The sequence below is a fragment of the Ictidomys tridecemlineatus genome, chromosome X (assembly GCF_052094955.1).
Source record: "Ictidomys tridecemlineatus isolate mIctTri1 chromosome X, mIctTri1.hap1, whole genome shotgun sequence".
Lineage (NCBI taxonomy): Eukaryota > Metazoa > Chordata > Mammalia > Rodentia > Sciuridae > Ictidomys > Ictidomys tridecemlineatus.
The window spans coordinates 80,873,198-80,897,586 of NC_135493.1; the positions used below are offsets into that span (position 1 = coordinate 80,873,198).

At 39.1% G+C, this 24,389-nt stretch overlaps 1 protein-coding gene across 7 annotated transcripts in view; it reads right to left on the reverse strand.

The window, feature by feature from the left end:
- Positions 1-23,562, reverse strand: part of Wnk3 (WNK lysine deficient protein kinase 3) — a 171,363-nt gene extending 147,801 nt beyond the window's left edge. For 2 of the 7 annotated variants that reach the window (XM_040281261.2, XM_040281236.2), the window contains exon 1: positions 22,657-23,350. The gene's annotated coding sequence lies outside the window, so the exon portion shown is untranslated. The other 5 variants (XM_005339780.4, XM_021719768.3, XM_040281244.2 and 2 more) reach the window with 4 other exon arrangements.
- Between the last annotated feature and the right edge of the window lie 827 nt (positions 23,563-24,389).

Below are 24,389 nucleotides of genomic sequence, written 5' to 3' on the forward strand. Positions count from 1 at the left end.
TTAACCTTAGATGGAGTTTATCTTAAAATATTTAAATAAAAAATTAAAAAAGGAATTATACCAAACCAAAAGAACAATCAATTTTGAAAAACTAAAGAGAAAAACCTAAACTACAACAAAAAAACAAAGAGAAATACCCTAAATTATTCTATACATTCAACTCATTTCCTGTCAAAATTCCAGCTGGTTTCTCTGCAGAAAATATCAAGTTAATTATAAAATACATAAAGAGTTTCAAGGGACTCATAACAGCCAAAGCCAATACAAATCTTGAAAAAGAACAAAGTTGGAGGACTCATACTTCCTGATTTAAAAACAAGCCAGGTGGGTGGCACACACCTGTAATCCCAGCAACTCAGGAGGCTGAAGCAGGAGGATAGCAAGGTCAAAGCCAGCCTTGGCAATTTAGCAAGTCCATAAGAAACTCAGTGGGACCCTGTCACAAAATTTAAAAAATTAAAAAATCTAGAGATGTGGCTCAGTGGTTAAGCGCCCCTGGGTTCAATCCCTGAACTGTCCCCCATCCCTACTACAAAGTTATAATATTAATAAAGCATAGTGGCATAAGGATACATGTAAAGAATTCAGAAATAAACCCATGTGTTTGTGGTCAACTGATTTTTAACAAGGGTGCCAAGTAAACTCAATGGGGAGAGGCAATAACAATTAGTGCTGAGAAAACTGGATATCCATATGAAAAATACGAAGTTGGACTCTCTAGCAAGGTTTCCTAGAAAAGATCCCTGAGCTGAATCTCAAAGGAAGAAAATTAACTGATCCTGGCAAAGGGAAGATCAAAAACAAAAACATGAAACGGCATGGAATAAGTACATGACTGGTACCATGAGCAGTTACTGGCATATTAGAAGCAGGCAGCTGAGGACAGAGAGGCAGATAGTCACTAAGGACATTTTTATCCATATGATGTAAAATAAGGAGACCAATTAAAAAGCTACTGCAATAAAAAATTATGAGGCTTGAATGAAAATAGTGGCAGGAGGGATACATTCAAGATACATTAAGGAAGTACTAAATGCAAGATTTACTACTTGGATGAATATGGCTGCAAGGGAAAATGAAGTCTTATGAAAACTCCCAGAAATTTTGTCAACCAGATGGCGGCACTACTAGGATATATCTATGTTAATACCAGAATTGAACTAAAGACTCATAAATACTCCAAAATGTTATGTTGTCAAATCAATATACTTCCAATGTCACTTACTGCCTGCAAGAAAAAAATTGCCTAGAAAAGCCTTACTTGGGTGATTTTTTTCTTTAACATTTTATTTGTTTTAATTTTTTTCTTGTGGTAATGGGTATTGAACACATGGACACTCTACCACTGGGAGTGTCCATGTGTCCATGTGTTTTTTTTTTTTTTGCTTTTATTAAGTCAGAGTCTCAATAAATTGCCTATGCTGGCCTCAAACTTAGAACCTCTTACCTCAGCCTCCAGAGTAACTGGGATTACAGGTATGTGCCACTGTGAAATAATTTTTGACTAGGAAAAAAACCTGCAAGAGTATACAAAGAATCCAGTATACCTTTCACCCAAATTCCCTAAATGTTAACATTTTAGGTAAGATATTTTTAAGTAAGAATAATGATAGTTATTCACTTCACTTAGCTAAAGGTCAATTATCCAGAAACCTCAAGAGCAGAAATCCAAAAGTGAGACAAAAAGATTTTTTAATGGCCAAAAATAGGTAAAGTCAGAGAATTTTTGGAAAAGTCTTCAAACTTAATTTACTGCAGAGCACTTTTTTAAAAATGAAATATCTCCCCACCACCACCCCTGCTTTGGCAGTGCTGGGGATCAAACTCAGGGCCTTGTGATTGCTAGGCAAGTGCTCTACTGTTGAGCTACAAAACCAGTCCTAAAAATGAAGTCTTAACCAGGTGCACTGGCATATACCTGTAGTCCCAGCTACTCAAGAGGAAGGCTGTAGTGGAAGGCTCACTGAAGCTAAGAAGTTTGAGTCCAGCCTAGTCAAGAGACAAAGAGTAAGAAAGAAATCTTACTCAGAACCCTAATGCTAGGAGGGCACAGGGATGAATGCCTATAATCCTAGCAACTTGGAGGATACAAAGTTTGATTCCAGCCTCAGCAACTTAGCAAAACCCTAAGCAACTTAGTGAGACACTGTCCCAAAATAAAAAATAAATAAATAAATAAAAGGGGCTAGGGATGTAGCTCAGTGGTAAAGTGCCCCTGGGTTCAAAATCAAAACCTAATACTAAAAAGAGTGGCAAGTAATGGTGCTCTGGCATGACAATTTTGATATGTGGTTTCCCAAGCTACATAATAAGCAGCAGCAAATAAGAGGGATGGGGAAAGGAGTGTTTCCTTAGTCTTTTAAAACCCAGTACCCTAGGTTAGAGCTAGGAGTATACCTCAGTAGTATAGCACAGGCTGGAGACCCTCAATATGATTCCCCAGTACAGAAAGCAAGCAAAAAACTAACACTCTGTGACAAAAACATTACTAGAGACAAAGAGGGATATTTCATAAAGAAAAAATGGTTGAGGACTCAAGAGGCTGATGCAAGAGTATCTCAAAGTATCTGAAATTCAAGGCTGGCCTGGGAAACTTAGCAAGACACTGTCTCAATTTTTTTTTAAAAAAAAGTAATAAATAAAAGTTTAAAAAAAAGGGTTGGGGATGTAGTTCACTGGTATAGCACCATGTCCAGTACCACAAAAATAAATTATAGAGCTGGGGTTACAACATGGTAGAGCACTTGCCTAACATGTGTGAAGCACTGGGTTTGATCCTCAGCATCACATAAAAATAAATAAAATAAGGTATTGTTTCCATCTCCAACTAAAAAAAAATTAATTAATAAACAAAATTATGCTACTGACTTTTTTTTAGATATGATCTTACTGTGTTGCCCAGTATGGCCTCTAACTCCTCCTGCCTCAGTATTCCAAGTAGTTGAGGACTCCAGCATGTGCTATCATGTCCAAATGTGTATTTTTGAATTTTATGTTGTGTAAATCATATCTCCATAAAATATGAGGTACCTCTTTAAGAATCTTAAAAGATATTGACTTGGATTAAAATTAAAGCTATCATAATATCAAATATGTCCTTTTAAAACTGTACTGCCCTGTCAACCCTCAGTTTTCCACTCTCATCTTTAGCCTGACCTGCCCTCAGCATCGTGGTGCTTTTTCTCTATTTATATAAAATATCCCTTTAGTAATAAAAAAAATCCTTGACTTAGAGGGAGAAGTTCTGACAATAATAAAATGTAATAACTACTGCAAGTTCAATGGTGGAGCACCGGCCTAGCATGAGTGAGGCCTTGGGTCCAACTCCCAGAACCATAAAAAAATAATAGTATTAAATTTTTAAAAATTAGGCCAAGAACTTCACTAAGCATCTTCTATTTAAGGCCTTTTCATTGTGGATTCAATAGGTTTTTTACCATAAAACAAAGTTAAAGAACACAGGCTCTAAAGTGGAAGAAATCTGGAATCAAATCTTGGTTCTACCTTCAGGCAAATAATTTTTTTCCCTAATTCTTAGGGAGTACTTGGGATTGAAACCAGGGGTGTTCTATCACTGAGCTATAACTCCAGCCCTCTTCACATTTTTAATTCTTTTTATTTGTTGGTGATGCTTGATTTATTCATTAAAAAATAGTTCTATGTACAAATAAGCTGTGTGTTTCCAAAAGTTTAAAGTACTCTTTAAAAATTTAAATAAAAGAACATGAAGCACATGGAGCTGTTTTCCTCAGAAACACTTAAGTGAATGAACATGCCACAACGAAATCACACACACATATCAGGATGTCTTTGAACAGTAACAGGGAAACAAGGCCCAGCACTGCGGTATCACCCCAGCAAACACTCACTGCAGGGGTGCATATATGCACTTGGACACAGAAGCAGGTACTATGACAGAACCAGTGGTACAAGAGGTACAGAAGACTCACTTCCTTGTTAGGATACCAACATCATCCAGCTACAAGGTAGGCTCTGCATTGCAGCTAAACCCCAAGTTGCAAAACTCAGAGTGACTGATGGGCAATCACAATATAGGCACTGTGATCATCAATGCCAGCATGGCCTGTCCCCACAAGGGCTACCATTACTTCAGCACCCCAGGAAGTAAGTTAAGAAAACCAAGGCAGCATTACTGACCTTGACCTGGAGAAACAGAGGACCAGAGGCAAAAGGCCATCAACAGTTTCTGCTTTGTCACTGGTCAGACACCCGATTGTGCTATAGCTCCTGGATGGTATTTATGTAAGGCTTGTCCCCAGCAGTACACTTTGCCATCATCAGTGGTTAAGGTGTTTGGGGACTCATATTTTTATTCTGGTACAGGGTCTTGCTAAATTGCCAAGGCAGGTCAGGAACGTGCTATCTTCCTGCCTCAGCTTCAGCCTAGAGAGTTGCTGGGATTATGGACATGCACCAATGCACCCAGCACTTGGGTCAAATAATTTAACCTCACTTGTTCATTTCATTTGTGAAATCTCATAAGACTTATGGGAAAATATATATATAATACTTAGCACAGTGCTTGGCACAACATAATAATCAATAAATAAAAGCTATTATTTTCGACCTCATAAGAACTCCTAGGGGAAGCACTATATTAAAAGCACTATTTAACAATACTCAAAAACATTAAGCAATTTTCAGGAGACTCTATTTGGGAAGGCAGAAAAGTATATAATACATTTTTAAAAGCTTTCCAATAATAACTATGTTGGCATTGCTAAAGGGATATGCCCCAGTGACAAGGATAATATCTCTTTTACATTAAGCAACATAGAATCATGGCTCAGTTTAAAAAAATAGGCCTCAAACTTAAAGTCTCCTATTAAGTTCATATATCATAACCTCTGTGTGACCATTTTACTGTTATAAAATGCCAAATACATTGATCTAAGGCTAAGAATTATGCATAAAGAGAACCACAAAGCACTTCTATTACATTCAAATTACAGTGAAAATCTTACACATCCATGCCCTATCTCTTCTTCTTCAACAAGCTTGCTATAAGCTTGGAACACTTGAGTTGAAAGTTCAAAATAATTTCCTCCTGTAGCTTATTTTGGTTTTACCTATAGAAAATCCAACATAAAATGAGTACTTAGTCAATCCAGGCATGGTGGTGCACACCTGTACCTCCAGCTACTTGGGAGGATGAGGTAGGAGGATCAGTTGAGCCCAGGAGTTCAAGATCAGCCTGGGCAACGTGGTGAGAAATCATCTCAAAACAAACAACAATTACAAAAAAAAAAAAAAACCACCAATTACTCAAATAACTTCTTCAGGGCTGGGGTTGTAACTCAGTGAGAGTGCTTGCCTAGAATGTGTAAGGCACTAGGTTCATTCCTCAGCACCACGTGAAAATAAATAAAATAAAGGCATTGTGCCTATCTACAACTAAAAAATAAATAAAAGTAATTTCTTCAACTTTTTAAAAAATATTTTTAGATGTCCATGGACTTTATTTTGTTTATTTTTATGCTGAAAATCAAACCCAGTGCCTCACATGTGCTAGGCAAACACTCTACCACTGAGCCACAATCCCGGCCCAATTTCTTCAACTTTTATAACCAACAATTGAAAGAATGCATAAACTGTTAAAATGATAGCTGGGTATGATGGCACATCCTAGTGACTGAGAAGGCTGAGGCAGAAGAATCCCACTTCTGAGGACGTCTCAGCAACTTAGTGAGATCCTGTCTCAAAACTAAAAAAGAAAAAAATTAAAAACAGCTGGAAATGTAGTTTGGTGGTAAAGTACCCTGGGTTCAATCTCTCATACAGAAAAAAAGTCAATATTACACTGCAAATTCTCCATTAACAATCTTCTTCAATTCTAATATACGTACATTCATGCCAATAAACATTTACCAAATACCACACTACAAACATTGTGTCAAGATTTAGGAATAATGGCAGGGATATAGCTTAGTAGCAGAGTGCCCACATAGTAAGTGAGATCATGAGGCCATGGGTTCAGTCCCCAGTACAGAAAGAAAGAGATATATCTAGGAATAAGAAAACAAAAGGGCTGGGGATGTGGCTCAAGCGGTAGCGCGCTCGCCTGGCATCAGCACCACATACCAACAAAGATGTTGTGTCCACCGAGAACTAAAAAAAATAAATATTAAAAAAAATTCTCTCTCTCTCTCTCTCTCTCTCTCTCTCTCTCTCTCTCTCTCTCTCTCTCTCTCCCCCCTCTCTCACTCTCTCTTAAAAAAAATTAGTCCTTGTTCTCAAGACACCTATAGGTTATTCCAAGCTTAAGATATACTACTGTGGGCTGGAGGTGTAGCTCAGTAATAAGACTATTTGCCTAGCAAGTGTAATCATAAGGCTCTGGGTTCAATCCCCAGTACTACCAAAAAAGAAAGAAAGAAAATATCTAGAAATAAAAAGAAAGCACTCCTTATCCTCAAAGTGCCTATAGTTTATTCCAAGCTTAAGATACACTACTATGGCTGAGGGTGTTAAAGAGTGTCTGCCTAGCATGCTCAAGGGCCTGAGTCAGATCCCCAAGATTGAAAAAAGCAAAAAAAGAGCTGTGCACGGTAGTGCATGCCTTTAATCCTTGTGGTTCAGGAGGCTGAGGCAGAAGGATCACAAGTTCAAAGCCAGCCTCAGCAAAAGGGAGGCGCTAAGCAACTCAGTAGGACCCTGTCTCTAAATAAAATACAAAATAGGGTTGGGAATGTGGATCAGTTGTAAAGTGCCCCTGAGTTTAATTCCTGGTACTCCCCTGCAATAAAGGCAAAAAAGATACACTATTGTAGACTTCTAGTTCAAGAAGGTGAACTGAACATCTATATCTCACCTTTTCAAAGACCCCCAAAAAATGATGTTAAAAAACTCCAAAATATAAATCACAAATCAGTGATACAAATAGAAAACAGCATGACATACAAAAGATTTTATCAATTTCTGACAAAGCATAGGCAGAAAGAATGGTCTGATAACACAAATCAAAGGATGATACAACCTAAAATATATAATAAAAAGGGTTCCAACACAGGAGGAAGAAGACTTGAGGGCAAAATCCCAGACTGTCTCCATATACCAGAGAAGATTGATCCCACAGAAGAACAAAATGGAAAAAAGGCTGAAAATGAACAAACCTCTACCTTCTGGCATCTGGGCACTCCTAATAATCACCAGATGCCCACCCATACACCCCAATACAAAGCCTACTACCAACACTACCCAGGTACACAGAATTTTTAGGCAGCCCTACACTAGCTCATTCTTAAATATGAATAGACTCAGGAGACAACCATATGAAGAAATGTACAACACAGAAGAGAAAGAAAAAAAATCCTTTCTGGAGCTGAAATAATTCAAGGAACTTTTTTTGGGGGGGGTACTGAGGATTGAACCCAGGGGTGCAACATCTCCACACTTTTTTATTTTGAGATATAAAGTCTCATTAAGTTGCTTAGGGCCTCACTAAATTCCTGAAGCTCGGTTCAAACTTAAGATCCTCCTGCCTCAGCTTCCCAAGCTAGAGTTGCTGGAATTACAGGCATGTGCCACCACACCCAGCAAGGAATAATTTTTAATTAAAAAAAAATTTAAACATAATATATGGGGATAGGGTTATAGCTCAGTGGAGCACTTGCCTAGCATGTACTGCAAAATTAAATTCATACGTAAAAATATAATACAATCCTATGGCTCAAAAATCAAAGATATATAAACCTACTACTACATGTAACCATAAAAATCAAATAAAAGCTGAACTGCATGAAAAAGTGAAAAAAAAAGACATGTATAAACAGACTCACGTACAAACTGGTCTCCCATCCATTTGACCCCACCACTCCCTCAAAAGGTAACCAATTGTAGGCAGCCTAGTGTACACTTATAACTCCAGTGGCTCAAGAGGCAGAGGCAGGAGGATCACAAATTCCATACCAGCCTCAGCAACTTAGAGAGGCTCTAAGCAACTTAAGCAAGACCCTGTCTCAAAATTTAAAAAATAAAACAAAAAGGCTGTGAATACAGCTCAGGGTAAAGCACCTCTGAGTTTAATCTCCAGTACCAAAAGAATAAAAATAAATAAATAAAATAAAAAGGGATGGTGATATAACTCAGTGGTAGAACACCCCTGTATCCAAACTCCAGAACCATAAAAAAAAAAACACTCATTAGATTCTTGTGTATTCCTTTTATTTTATTACTATTATTTGTGTGTGTTGTCTATTTTGCAGTGCTGGGATTGAATGCAAGGCCTTGGGCATTATAGGTAAGCACTCTTTCACTGACCTATACCCTCACCCTACTTTTTTATCATTTTTTAAGAGGTGGGGCCTCACTATGTTGCCTAAGCTGTCCCCAAACTCCTGAGCTCAAATTATCCTCTTGTTTCAGCCCCACAAGTAGTCCAGTACCTAGGACTACAGGATTGAGCCACTATATCAACCTTTCACTTTACTAAGTTCTGCTGAATTAATCTTCAAAGTGGTTATACTGATTCATACTCCCCCCATCAACTTCTGAGTTCCCTTTTCTTTGATTTCTTACCAACACTTTGTATTAATAGACAACTATATTTAAAGTATAATTTTTCCAAGCTTTATGGCTATGAAATATTACTAATGTGATTGCACAGAAGTGGGAATAAGTCCAATCTCCTTTGTTCTGTGTCTCTTAATTTTAACGCTCTTGATTACAAGTAAATTTACCATCCTTTCGTTTTTATTCAATCTTTTTTTTCATCCTGTGTACTATCTAATCAGGTCATGTCCTTTGTTTATTTTTTGCAGTACTAGTGATCCAAGCCATTGCTTTACATGTGCTAGGAAACTGTCTTACACCCCCAGACCCCTTCAGAGTCTCTTTAGACAAATATGTTCTCTTTGTTGTTGTTGTTGTTGTTGTTACTGGAGATTGAACCCAGGGATGCTCAACCACTGAGCCACATCCCCAGTTCTTTTCATTTTTTATTTTGAGACAGAGTCTCACTAAATTGCTTAGGGTATTGCTAAGTTGCTGACATTGGCTTTGAACTTGCAATCCTGATTCAGTCTCCCAAGTAGCTGGGAATATAGGCATGCACCATGATGCTCAGCCTCTCCTCCCCTTTCTACACAAAAATAATACAGTGTATAGTAAGCTTTTATTGTTTTATTTATTTATTGTGTTTAATTTTGAGATGTACACAGAAGTCTCATTCTTATTTGTAGCATTAAATTGGTTGCTATTACAGATATTGCATACTAACACACACATACACACACACACACACACACACACACACACACACACACACACACCCCTCAACTAGGACTGCTGGATCAAACAAAATAATACATTTTTAACTTGTATTAAAGTACACCAATATATACAAAATAATGCACAACACATATGCATCTTAATACAGTGTTGCCTAATTGCCTTTCATGGGCATTATAACAACTTTCATTTGGCCAGGCAGAGTAGTACACACCTACTACTACTAGCTACTTGGAAAGCTGTCGCAAGAGGATCACCAAATTCGAGGTCAGTCTCAGCAACTCACTTAACTGAGACTCTTTCTCAAAATAAAAATAAACAGGGGGCTGGGGTTGTGGCTCAGTGATAGAGCACTTACCCAGCATGTGCAAGGCCCTGGGTTCGATCCTCAACACCACATAGAAAAACAAAATAAAGGTGTCCAACTACAACTAAAAAATAAATGTTTTAAAAAATAAAAATAAAATAAAAAATTAAAAGGGCTGGGTGTATAGCTGAGTGGTAAAGCATCACTAGGGGGTGTCCTCTCTATGTTGCCTGGAATGGATGGCCAAAATCTCCTGGGCTTAAGCAATCCTCCTGCCTCAGCCTCCCAAATACCTGGTCTACAGGCAGCCACCATGCCCAGTATGGGGCAGTGGAAGTTGGTTATTCTCATCCAAAATGCAAGAGGGTCTTTCATCCCATATCCTTTACAACAAAAAATGTTATCCAACATTTTTATTTATTTTTTATTTTTTTGTAGTTGTAGATGGACAGAATGCCTTTATTTTATTTGTCTATTTTTATGTGATGCTGAGAATCGAACCCAGTGCCTCATGCATGTTAGGCAAGCGCTCTACCACTAAGCCACAGCCCCAGCCCCAAACATTTTTCTCACTCTATTAGTTTTTTTTTTTCTTTTTTGGTTCTGTGGATTGAACTTAGGGGTACTTGACTACTGAGCCACATCCCCAACACTATTTTTGTATTTTATTTAGAGACAGTGTTTCACTGAGTTGCTTAGCGCCTTGCCGTTGCTGAGGCTGGCTTTGAATTTGCCATCCTCCTGCCTCAGCCTCCTGAGTTGCTGGGATTACAGGCATGCACCACCATGCCTGGCCTCTGATAAGTTCTAAAAACAATCTCAATATGTTTTCAATTAACATGTTCTTTATGAGTGAGGTTAAGAATCTTTCACATAAATAAATAATCATTAAAGTCAAGCATAGCCAGCTGTGGCACACCTATAATCCCAGAGACTCAGGAAACTGAGTAAGGAGGATTCCAAGTACAAGGCCATCCTCAGCAAATTCACAAGGCCCTGTCTCAAAAAAATAAAAAGGACTGGGGATGTAGTTCAGTGGCAAAGCACCCCTGGGTTCAATTCCCACTACCAAAAAAAAAAAAGCCAAAAATTCCTATTACTACTGCTACCAATGAAGGAAATAAAACAATATGTACAAAAGTTAGAAAGTAGGAGACAAAACCCAAAATTTGTGTACAATATTGTTATCTAGAAAAATCCAAACAAATCACTAAAAATGGTAATAGTAACTAACAAAAGAGTTCAGCAGAAATGCCAGTCAAAATCAACATATATAAATATATTCTCCTATATACATCAGTAATAATCATTAGAAAAATGCATAAAAATACAACTATCCAGCCAGGTGCAGTGGTGCATACATTTCTATAATCCCAGCTAATAATGAAGCTGAGGGAGAAGGATCACAAGGCCAATTTCAGCAGTCAGACCTTGTCTTGAAAAAAATAAAAAGGCCAGGGGATGTAGCTCAGTGGTAGAACACTTGTCTAGCATGTGCAGAGTCCTGAGTTCAATTCCTGGTACAGCAAGAAAAGAAAGAAAGAAAAAGAAAACTGAATTTTACTGAAATACATAAACTACACCATGTTCCTTGGTGGAAAGACCCAATATCAACATTTTTACAATCTCGAACACATACCCTCTCAGATTATTCCAAAACCACTGCAAAACAACTCAAAATCCTAAAGACAGAATTTTATCCCAAACCAACAGGTTTTTGTTCAAAAGAACACAAGGAAAACCAAGACTATCTTGAAAAAGAAGAACAATGTGAATCTGCCTTATTAACATATAAGTACAGTAATGTAAATAGTAAGGTTTCATCATAGATACAGACAAATGAACTCATGGAATAGAAGAAACAGCACAGAAACAGAAACATTTATATATAGAAATACAGTTCATGGTAAAGATGACTTCAAATTTGTGAAGAACAAATAGTATAATAAATTGTGCTGGGATAAATGGATACCATTTGGAGATGAAAAGTGAAAGCCTTACCTGAAACCAGACACACCCCCCAAAATTCCAGGGCTACATGTGAGGCCCTGGGTTCAATCCCCAGCACTACTAAAAAGTGAACACATTCCATGTGGATCAAAGAGCTAAACATTTTTTTAAAAACTACAAAACTATTAAAGGAAAACATGGCATAACATAACCTTGGAGAAAGGCTTCTTTTTTCTTTTCTTTGTCTAATACTAGGGATTTAACATAGAAGCAGTTTACCTCTGAGCCACATCCCCAGTCCTTTTTATTTTATTTTTGAGACAGTCTCACTAATTTGCCTAGGCTCTGCTAAAATTTGCAATCCACCTGCCTCAGCCTTCCGAGTTGCTGGAATTATATGTATGAGCCACTATGGCAGCTTAACCTTCAGATTTTAATCTATTTCTAGATTATTTAATCATTTAAAACAAAATTATACACTAACAACCTGCACAAAGAACCAGTTAAGAATACTATTTCTTTTTTAAATTTTTTTTAGTCATAGATGGACACGATACCTTTATTTATTTATGTGGTGCTGAGGATCAAACCCAGTGCCCCATGCATGAAAGACAAGTGCTCTATCACTGAGCCACAACCCCAGCCCAGAAATACTCTTAAAATAGCACAAGGAAGTAAAACACAAGGTATGTACAGCCTATACTCAGATGAATATTACCAGTTCACACTTAAGTGTATGTGCCAAGCACTAGAAAACCTTTTCATGCATTTTCCCATATAATCATAACTAGAATCTTGAGTTAAGTAATATTGTTATTCTCATTTTACAAATGTGGAATCTAAGGCACAAAAAATGAAGTAGCTTGCCAGGCACTGTGTGGGCACCGATAGTCCCAGCTAAGACTTGGGAAGCTGAGGTAGAAGGATCCTTTGAGCCAAAGAATTTGGGGCCAGCATGGGCAACATAGCAAAAAAAAAAAAAAAGCTGGGATTGTGGCTAAGCAGTAGAGTGTTCGCCTAGCACATGCAAGGCCCTGGGTTTGATCCTCAGCACCACATAAATATAAATAAATAAATAAATAAATAAATAAATGAATGAATGAATGAATGAATGAATGAATGAATGAATGAATGAATAAATAAATAAATAAATAAATAAATAAATAAATAAATGAAAGTTTTTTTTAAAAAAGGAAGATGGGCTGGGGTTGAAGGGAGGGGGAGGAGGGAGGGAAGAAGAAAAGAGAAGAGAAAGAAAAAATTTAGTACTTGACCAAGATCATACTAGCTAGTAAAAACCAGAACCAGCAGTGGTGTACACCTGTAATCCCAATGGCTAGGGAGGCTGAGATAGGAGGACCACAAGTTCAAAGCCAGCCTCAGCAAAAGTGAGGTACTAAGTAACTCAGTGAGACTCTGTATCTAAATAATATACAAAATAAGGCTGGGGATGTGGCTCAGTGGCCAAGTGCTCCTGGGTTCAAACCCAGAGCCACAGGGATAGGACTATTGTAGCTCAGTGGTAGAACAGAGGGCTTGCCTAGCATATGTAAGGCCCTGGGTTAGATCCCCAGCAAAAGGAAGAGGGAGTGTGAAGAGCCCAAATTCAACCCAGGAATCTCATTCCCAAGAAAATTTGTAACTACTCCTAGTAAGGGGCAGCATATTATGTGCACCCATATGCACACACTATATACAACCCTGAACTGCACAGATATATATACTGTAAAATCACACAGTTCATGGGAATTTATAACAGTAAAAATATTTCCTTCCTTGCTTCCATCTTCTAGTTTTGTTATGGTAAAATCATTTCCTCAATTAAAAATGCCCATTTTATGTGAAAAAGTTCTGGGTCCAAATTAGAAGAGGGGTTGAAATCATCCCCACTTTCTTTTGTCATCAAAATTAAATAATTTCATAGCTGGGCATGCCTATAATCCTAGCAATTCGGGAGGCTGAGGCAGGAGGATCCAGAGTTCAAAGCCAGCCTCAACAGCAACTCAGCAAGACCCATACTAAATAAAATATCTTAAAAGGCTGGGGATGTGGCTCAGTGGGTTTAAACACCCCTGGGTTCAATCCTTGGTACCAAATAATAATAATAATAATTTGTATGTATCAATCACCTATCCTCTCATCCATAATTAACACCTTACTCTGCTTAACCCTTTATAATGGCTATAGCCAAACTACATATTGCCCTCAGGCCAAATCTAGCTCACTGCCTGTTTTTGTGAAGCCAGACAGCTAAGACAGGTTTTTATATTTTTAAATGGTTAAAAAAATCAAAAGAAGAATATAGTATTTTGCGATCAATGAAAATTATTTGAAATTCATAATTCAGTGTCCATAAATAAAGTTTTACTAGAATATAGCCATGTTCATTCATTTACATACTGTCCATGGCTGCCACAACAGCAGAGCTGAGTTGTTCCACCAGATACTTTAAGGCCCACAAAGCCTAAAATATTTATTATCTGGCCCTTAATACAGAAAAGTTTGTTGACCCTTGCTTTGTAGTTTTCAAAAGAACCTCAAGACTGGGGATGTATACTTGCCTCAAGCACAAAGATTCAATCCCCAGCACTGGGGGTGGGAGAGAAGAATTTCATCAGGGACTGAGGGACTGGGGATGTAGTACATAGTGCAGTAGTAGAGCGTACATGTGAGGCCCCAGTACCACGGGAAAAAATTTTTCATCTGTTTAACTCAATTACTTTTAATAACAACCCTGTGAGCTAGTTGGTATTAACCTGAATTGTGAAAATCAGGAAGGCTCAGAGAAATTTAACAGCTTTTCCAAGTCACAGAGCTAGTAAGTAAAAGGGGAGAATTCTGGCACCTGTTTTCTAGCTTGAAATCCTTTCTACCATACTACCACTTTCTAAGAATCCAACCTCTCTGGATTAATCAATGAGTTTAGACATTTGGTGCTAAAATTTACCAGATGGGTAGAAACATAAAAGCTTTAAATTGGTAGGAAAACACTTCTCAATTGAGATTCTTTGATTCCAAAAGTATAATAATAGAATACATTGCATTTCATATGTATTACACAAAGTCTAACTTCTAATTTGATTAAGAAAGGAACCCTGCAAAGTAGTTAGGGTTTTTGTTTTACCTAATAAGAAAACAGGAAGTAGGTGCTAACAGATCCACAAAATTATAGTCACACAGGCAAGGCTAGAACCTACTTCCCCTCCAGTAACATGTATACTGGGGAAAACAGGAATGTATCTATTTTCTGCTTCGTTGTTTTAGGGGAAAAAAGCAGTAATTCACCTTTGTGTGGAGGGGGTGCAGTACTAGGTATTAAACCCAGGGGCTCACAATCGCTAGACAAGCACTCTACCACTGCACTACATCCCCAGCCCAATTCTCCATTTTAAATAAAAAAAAAAATCTAAGATGTAATTCAATCAACAAAAGATACTAAGAATTTTCATTTAATAATAAAGTCAGTTTAAAGAATATATTGGGCACTTGGGAAGGAGAAAAGGGTAAAAAGAGGAAGTTCAAATCAGGGTCTTTCCCTTCATTCCCTAGAGCCTCCACTAAGAGACATTAACAGGACTCTTAACATTGAAATACCTCCTAAAAGAAGCCTTCCCTACCTAGCTGAGCTAAAGAAGCTCTTCCCCAACATCCTAACACTCATGAAAGTTTTCTTCTTGCACACGCCTGTAATTCCAGTGGCTCAGGAGGCTTAGGCAAGAGGATTGAGAGTTCAAAGCCAGCCTCAGCAATGGTGAGACACTAAGCAACTCAGTGAGACCCTGTCTCTAAATAAAATACAAAATAGGGCTGGAGATGTGGCTCAGTGGTCGAGTGCCCTGACTTCAATCCCTGGTACCAAAAAAAAAAAAATTCTTCTTGGTATTTATATTATGAACGATTTGTTTGCTAACCAACTGTCTTCCTTCACTGTAACGAAAGCTCCAAGAGGGCAGGGATCACTGCCTTCTTTGCTTCTTTTTCATCTACTCCCAACACACCTACTCTGACACATTGTAGAAATGCAATGAGTACTTGTTGAATGAATAATAGAACCTACAAATACTTTGGGTCAGGTAAGTCATACACTGTGGTTCACTTAAGCTAATAGCTTCAGAGTAACTTATCAGTACTTTTGAAAGACTCCTTAATATATGAACTGCATGTCTTCAAGGGTTTTTATCTTCTGCTGGAAACCTTTGTCACAGTAGCCCAACATATCAAAAATTATTCTCTTGGGACTGGGGTGTAGCTCAGGGGGTGCTTGCCTAGCACTATATTGCAAATTATATTGCAAAATATAATTATATTGCAAAATATAATTCTCTGGACAGCAGTGGATATAATCAGAGCTAAACAATCACCTCATAACTCTTGGGGCTGATTAAGCACAGATTTCTTACTCTTGTTTTAAAACACATCTCCTTGTTTTAAAAGCAATTCAAATTAATGTCCCTATTTTAATTATGTTTAACTAAAGGCTGAGATTTATCAACCAATTGTGCTATCCTAAATTTAGTTCTGATTTATATAAGTAATCAAATAATAAAGTCTTACATTATTCCTAAACAAGAAAATACATGGGTGATTATAGCCTAAGCTACAAATGAAAAGTCTCCACAAGATATTGATTGATATACATTTTAGTTAAGACACTGGCTGAAGACGTTTGGATAGGCTCCAGATCTGAACATTCATAAACTATATAACACATAACACATATTGCTTTATAAGATATATCTAATACCCATTTCTGGTTAAATAACAGATTGTAGGCCAAATATATGTTTTCCTTAGTTTTAAGCAAAGATTTCACCCCACACAAACAATTTGAAAACAAAATACTCAATAAAAAATCACTTATATAACTAACTTTAGCATAAGAATTATTTAGTTCGTCATATTGAAGTTTCTTTATCATAAAAGTCTCAGTGACTCATAAGCTTTGGAATATCACCACACTGCAAATATAGGGCACAACCTTCAAAAATGCATTTAGAGGGCTGCAGAAGTAGGTGAGTGGTATAGCACTTGCCTAGTATGTACAAGACCTGTGGTTCCAACCCCAAACTGACAAAAGGATGCATTTAGAAATATTTCTCCTCCAGTCAAGTGCATTAGCCCACACCAGTAATCCCAGTAATACAGAAGACTGAAGTAGGAGGATCCCAAGTTCAAGGCCAGGCTTGACAATTTAGTGAGATGATATCTCAAAATAAAATTTAAAAATAAAGCTGATGATGTAGCTCAAAGACAGAAAATATTTCTCCCCAACACTACCCCAAAAGTAATTGGATATCACCATAAATAGCTTCATTTAACAAATATAAATAGTATTGTGTGCTATGTATTTTATAGTTGAAAAACATCAAGTTAATCCACCTGCAAAAGAATGAAGCTAGCCAATACTCACAACTAACTGGAGGTTGAGACAGAAGGGTCACAAATTTGAGGTCAGCCTCAACAACTTATATTCTGCCTCAAATCAAAATAAGTAAAAATGGATGAGGATGTTGCTTTCAGTAGTAGAGTACCTGCCTTGCAGGTGTAAGTCCCTGGGTTAAATTCCCTGTACCTAGCTGGATCCTTATCTCATACCATATACAAAAATAAGCTCACAATTTATTGAAGACCTAAATAGTAGAGTCAAATTTTAAATTGACATGACATTGAAGGCTGTGATTTCTTAGATATAAACCAAAAGCACAAGAACAAAAGAAAAAAATAGATAAACTGGACTTCATCAAATTTCAAAAATTTTGTGCCTAAAATACACTATAAGGAAAGTAAAAAAAAAAAAAAAAAGCCAGGCACAGTGGCACATCCATGTAATCCCAGTGGGAGGCTGAGACAGGAGGACTGCTAATTCAAAGACAGCCTCAGTAATTTAGTGAGGTCCTAAGGAACTTAGTGAGACCCTGTCTCAAAAGTTAATAAAAATAAAAAGGGCTGGGAATATGGCCCTGTGTTTAAGCACTCCTTGGTTCAATCCCCAATACCAAAAAAAAAGAGAGGGAAAATGAAGTCAGGTATGGTGGAAAACACCTGTGATCCAAACTACTCCAGAGGCTGAGGCAGGAGGATTGCAATTTAAGGCCGGCCTAAGCAATTTAACAACAACAAAAAAAAGGCTGGGGACTTAACTAAGTGGTAAAGCAACCTTGGGTTCAATTGCCAGTTCCCAACCCCCCACCCTGCCCCAAACAAAAAGGAGAGAGGGAGAGAGAGAGAAGAAAGTAACTAAAAAGACAACTCACAGAATGGAAGAAGCTATTTTCAAATCACATATCTAATCAGAATCTAGTATCTAGAATATAAAAAGAGAACAACTAAATAAAAAGAGAACTGAATTTTTTTTTTTTTTTTTTTTTTTTTTTTGTTACTGGGGATTGAACTCAGGGGCACTTGGCCACTGAGCCACATCCTCAGCCCTATTTTGCATTTTATTTAGAGACAGGATCTCACTGAGTTCTTAGCACCTTGAAGGCACTGGGGCTGGCTTTGATCCTCCTGCCTCAACCTCCTGAGCTGCTGGTATTATAGGCATGCCCCACACCATACCCAGCCCCAAATTTTAAAATTAAGCAAAGGACTTAAATAGATCTCTCTCCAAAGAAGAAATACAAATAAATAATCCTGGAGCACAGGGGAAGATGCCCAACATCATTAATCATTAGAGAAATACAAATTAAAAACACAATGATACTTACACACATACCAGAACAGCCATTTTTTTAAAAAGCAACAAGTGTTAATGAGGATGTGAAGAAATTGGAATCTTCGGGCATTGCTGGTACAAATATAAAATGGTGCTGTCACCATGGAAAAACTGGTGGTTCCTTGACAAGTTTGACACAGGATTACTATATGACCCAGAAATTCTACTTCTAGGTACACACCCAGAAGAATTAAAAACAAGGGTTCAAACAAAAACATGTACATGAACGTTCACAACAGCACTCCACATAAAAGGTGGAAATATCCCAAATATCCATAGACAGATGAATAGATAAACAAAATGTGGTAAAGCCATAAAATGGAATATTACTCAGTCTTAAAAGGGAATTATATACTAATACTATGCCTCAACATGGGTGGATCTCAAAAACACGCTAAGTGAGATGAGTGTGGTGACAGACTCCTACAATCTCAGCTAGTAGTAAGGCTCAGGAAGGAGGATTAAAATTACAAGGACAGGACTGGGAATATAGCTCAGTTGGTACAGTGCTTGCCTTCCATGCACAAGACCCTGGGTACAATCCCTAGCACACCAAAAAAAAAAAAAAAGTCACCAGGGACTAGAGGGAAGGAAGAAAGGGGAGTGACTGTTTATTGGGTACCATTTCCCTCTGTGGTGATGAAAACACAGTGGTTCTGCTTTACATAACATAAAGTTACCTAATGCCTCTGATTGTACACTTTATTTCTCTGACTTCATTTCTATCATTTTTTAAAATATTTATTTTTTAGTTGTAGATGGACAGCATGCCTTTATTTCACTTATTTATTTTTATGTGGTGCTGAGGATCGAACCTAATGCCTCACATATGTGAGGCAAGCGTGCTACCACTTGAGCCATATCCCCAGCCCGTTCAATTATAAAATTGCTACATGAACATGATTTAAGATGTTAAATAGTACCAAGAGGATGAAAAGGGAAACAAAAGAAGATATCCCTCTTTAACTTTCCCTGTGTTTTTGTCAGCTTTTTGTAACTCGAATTGTATACTTTAAAATGGTTCAAATGGTAAATTGTTAAGGAATTGTATCACAATTTTAATAGTTACCATGCTAAAAGGCAGAAATCAATGTACTTCATTTCCATTAAGATTTTTATAAAAAAAATGGGCTGGGATTGTGGCTCAGTGGTAGAGCACTCACCTAGCATGCACGGGGCCCTGGGTTCGATCCTCAGCACCATATAAAAATAAATAAATGGAATAAAGGTATTGTGTCCAACTACAACTAAAAAAACAAATATTATAAAAAAGATTTTTAAAAAAGAGCTGGGGACATAGCTGAGTGGTAGAGTGTTTGCCTAGCATGTGTGAGGCCCTGGGTTTGATCCTAGCACCATAAAAAAAAAATAAAGAAAAGAAGAAAACAGGAAAAAATATAAAATATATAAAAAATAAAAAGAGCATTAAAGGCTCATTTCTGCAATAAGTCAATATCAACGTTTTTCAAACCAAATATCTCATAACAAATTCTACCAAAACAATATAAAGTGGCATAAATTGCTGAGCACAGTGGCATATGCCTGTAATTCCAGCATCTTGGGAAGCTGAGGCAGAAGGATTTCGATGTCCAGCCAGCCTCAGCAATTCAGCAACTCAGTGAGACCCTGTCTCTAAATAAAATATGAAAAAGGACTAGAGATGTGGCTCAGTGATTAAGCAGCCCTGGATTCAATCCCCAGTACCAAAAAGGGAAGGGGGCATCAATTCTATTTTTGAAGATTAAGGGATTTCTCAATAAATACCTTTATAGATGTCCTTTATAGTCATAGAATGTCTCCTAACAATATCACAAATTTTATGATATCTCAAACAACAAAAAAAGACAAACTCCTTTGAAAGAATTCCTGCTTTTAGCCAAGAGATGTAATCAAGTATACCTGCAAATAAAGCCGGTCTACTTATGTTGAGAGACGAAAGATTGTTTTTTCTTTCACACAATCCTCCCCCAGCATAAAAACATACTCCATTAATTATTTTTAATTCAATTACCTGACTAGAAGTCTGTTGGTAAAGTAACAGCCCCCCGGTCAACACACACACCTTTTTTTAAAATTTCTATTTACTATGGTTCTTTGCAGCCACTGGTTTTATCATTGACTTGGCTAAGCAATGGACAACGTGGTAAAAACACAAACTCCTCTATTTTAAGGAAGACAGTCAAGTTAACACTACAGAAATCTAAATCCTGAAACAGTCTAGAATAATTAGAGCAACAAATGCAGATTGTGATATAAGAATTAACATTGTTCTAGAAATCAAAACTCCAGGATCTACCACTTATTAGGGCAAGTCTTATTTTTCTGAGCTTTCTCTTTCAGATAAAATGTGGAAAATATATTTCCTGCCTGCCTCCCAACAGAAATACAGTAATAAAATTATGCACAATGGGAACTCTAAAGAGGGGCACCCTAATCTAGCTTCTTGGAAGATGTCTGCACAAAGAAGAAAGTTGGGACCAAGATAGGCTTTCAAGAATAGATGAAGGCATAAGTAAATCCTTCACCTCAGCCTCAACCTAAGATTCCAGTCTTATCTCATTCTGCTCCCAAATACATCATGCTTACACTTTCAATCCTCCATACTTTAATGTTCTTACAATCTAGGAACATCTAGTTCAAAACTGGGAGACTACCTTGCCCCAGTTGCTGTAACATTTCCAGGCTCTAAAGTTGCCATTACACTTCTACTGTATTTAATGTATATACTAAGTATTCATCTCAATCTGAGAGACTGTGAACACAGTATTAACTTTTGTATTCAAACTGTGGGTAGCCAAAAAAAGATTACACTCCTTCCAGTATCTAAATAGAATACAAGAAATGTTCTCAAATTTGCAACATTTCCAAAAGAACACAATACATGTCAGTAAAATTTGTAAAAATTATCATGAAAAGTTAAAAATCTATAACCATTAATCTTGATCCAGAACAGAATGAAACCATGACAAGACATCCTTACCAGAAGATACGAAATGTATTCAGAGAACAAAATGTTTAAGCAATGGTTATAATTTAAACTCACACCAAAAAGCAAATGCCAATTTTCAAATAAGATAAATTCAGAATGACCAAAAAAATCACATAATTATTTAAGCATTCAAAATCAGCTTTAGTGCATCTTAGCTATCTTTTAACCAAGGTATCTTTTCCTGGGACTGTTGAGTTTAAACAATTTTTAGATACTGTCTAGAAGACACCTGCTGCTCTGTGTCATATACTAAGACCTCTTTGAAAGTTCTCTTGGTATTAAAACTTACTATAGATGAAAAACAGATAACAAAGCATCCAAAAATTGGATGCAATCACCACTACATATAAGACTCACAACTCAAAGGCTCTTTATTCATATAACTGCCTCAAGAGTAACTCTTAGGAAGGAATAGCCATACCACTCGCATCTATTTTGAGACTTCAGTCTCATTTTAAGAATGTCTATCAACTCCCAAGATACGGAGATACACACGTGCAGTATTCCCACCCACACTCCACTACCTAAATGTTTCACCACTCTAGTCAAACAAAATCTCTTTCAATACAATGAGGCCACCTCACCACTTTTATCCTAACCCTATCATACCATCTCATTCCCGTCATGTCAGTCACAGAACACACAACACCCCTTTGCAAGTTACACATGTCTATTCCCTTGAAACAAACACATTTACACAAATAGCCTGCAATATCCTTCACCCTTACCCAGTGCTATTGACCCTCACAAATCAACTGAATCTCTAAATTATGCCCTCTTTCCCCCATCCCATTTCCATCAACACAACCAACAGAAACCTTACTCAACTTCCCACACCCGAAGCGATCTTCAGTCGTAATCTCACTTTAAATGATCATTCAGTCCTTTGTCAACCGTCTCCTGGTTTTTCTCCTGTATCCTCCTCACCTTCCCTGTCCCAGGGTTTTCCATCAGTTTCAAAAGTTGCCACTATCAAACCAACCCCCCCCCAAACAAAAAAGATAAGAAAACAAAAAACACACCTCAATCTCAAATCTGCCTTTTCCCACTTTCTCCTCTTAATTTTCCTCCCCGCCTATCGGTTCACTTCGACAGCAGCTCCGACAACCCCTTAGACCCTAGTCTGGCCTCATCCAGTACCTATTGGTAACGGCACTCATCCTGCCTGGGTCAAGCTGCCCCCCACTAGGGCGCTTACTCCGAACAGACTCTTGGCCGCCGCTGCCTCCCTCCATTCATCCCCGGCCCATTCATCTCTCAGCCCGATCCCAGACACGCCCCCCGGCCTCCTCCCTCTCTCCCACAGCCCGGCCGGCCCGGGACCCTCACCAGACTAGAGACTCTCACGGAGGGAGACTGACTCTTTTCGCTTCTCCCTTGCCCTCTCTCAAGCCTTCTCCAGCCCCCCGACGAGCCACACTGTAGAATAGCGACATACACACACACCGTCTCCTCCTCTATCGCCTCCTCGGATGCTTCTTACTCCCCTCCTCGATGTCTGGGGCTTTGCTCCCCGTCGTGTGCGCGTGCGCGCGTGAGCGTCTCCCCGCGAGCCCACCGGGCCAGCTACGGCCGGTAGGTAAAGAGCGGGCGGGGTTAGGGGAGCGGGGTACGAGCTCGAGCTCGCGCTCGCCCGGGAGCTGACCAGGCGCAAGCGTACTCCAGCCAGGGAATTCAGATGGATAGGAGAGAGGGGCGGAGGGGGGCGGGGAAGGGAGGGGAGGAAAGGAGAGGGGGAGGGGCGGAGAAAGCCAACGGAGCAGCCCCAACTCCGAACGGCCCCTATCGCAGCGAGGTGCCGAGTGGCTAGCCAACTAGAGCGTGCGCACGCCTCCCCCGCCCTCTTCAACGCAGCGGGAGAGGGATGCGCGTCGAGGAGAAAGGCTTCTCCCCCTTCCAAAAAGAAATCTCTTTGAGGAGCCACACGCGACACCCCCAGAGTGTTGTGAAGCTCTCGCTCTTTCCACAAATTCTATGCCCTCTCCCCTCAAAAAAGAAAAAAAAATCTAAGTACACACTACTTCCTAGCCACCCATCGCCCACTATCAGTTCTCCGCAAGCCTTTAAATGCGGTAGCTGTGTGGAGAAGTGGTACCCGCCAGTACCTTTTCACCCACCACCCCTAACTCCCTTTTTCCAACTCCCAGTTTTTCTCGCGAGACCCGTACCTGCTGGCTTCGGGATTAGAAGTCGAAGCACAGATTTACAAATACCGGTCTCCCGGTTACGTTGCGAGGGCAACGGCCACGGCATGTCCCCCCCACCCCCCAGGACCGCAGTGCGCGCGCGCGGGGGCTGGGCAACAACCAAAGCAGGGATGGGAAAGGGAAGCTATGAAACGGATTTTTGACGGCATGTAACCGCTAGGCCTGGGCACGTGCCCTGCGCCTCACAGGCGGGTGTGGTGTATCCTGGGAATTGTAGTTTTTGCTCCCACCTTCAGTCCCACTCCCACCCTCAGCTTTACTCAGGCCTCTGACCGGGAGGGGGATTACCGACGCCATTTTGCCGGGAACAATGGCCCTAGGCCCTGGCGATGGCGGTAGGGGGAGGGAGCAATGTTTTAAGGGTTCAGTTAACCTCCCCTGGCCCCTCGGTGCCATAGCAACCCCTTCAGAAACCTGGCCCCGCCTCCTCGCTGCTCTATGGGCTCCTGGACTGCGCGCATGCGAAGAGGCCACCCCCTGGGGCTGGCTGTCTCCCACTGTCCACCTTCCTGAAAAATTCCCAGGTCCTCTTGCTGGATGCTGCCTTCTTCCAGCTTTCCCTACATGTTAACCTCAGCCCAGCAGCTTTATTTAAGAAGTGTTTCCTGTGCTGTATGAGACAGTGCAGAATTATTTCTGTCATGCTCACATCAACGATCCTGACTTGACAGAAGAGGAAACTGAGGATCATGAGGGGAAAATGGACTTGACTTGCTCAAGTTCACATAACTATGTATGGAAGAGTGAAACTTGAGCTTAGGTGTGCTTTCTCCAGAGCTTAGGCATTTTCAGTCCCCCAGGATGCATCTGGTATCAGCACCTGAATGAAAACTCTTAAAGGGCAGGATTTCTTTAGCAATGCCCCTCAAACAGGATGTCTTGAGGGTAGGAGGCAATATGGAAAATACCAAGCTACTCTTTACAACTGCCCACCCTCAGAGCCTATTCTCTGAGTTATACACACCTCTCCTC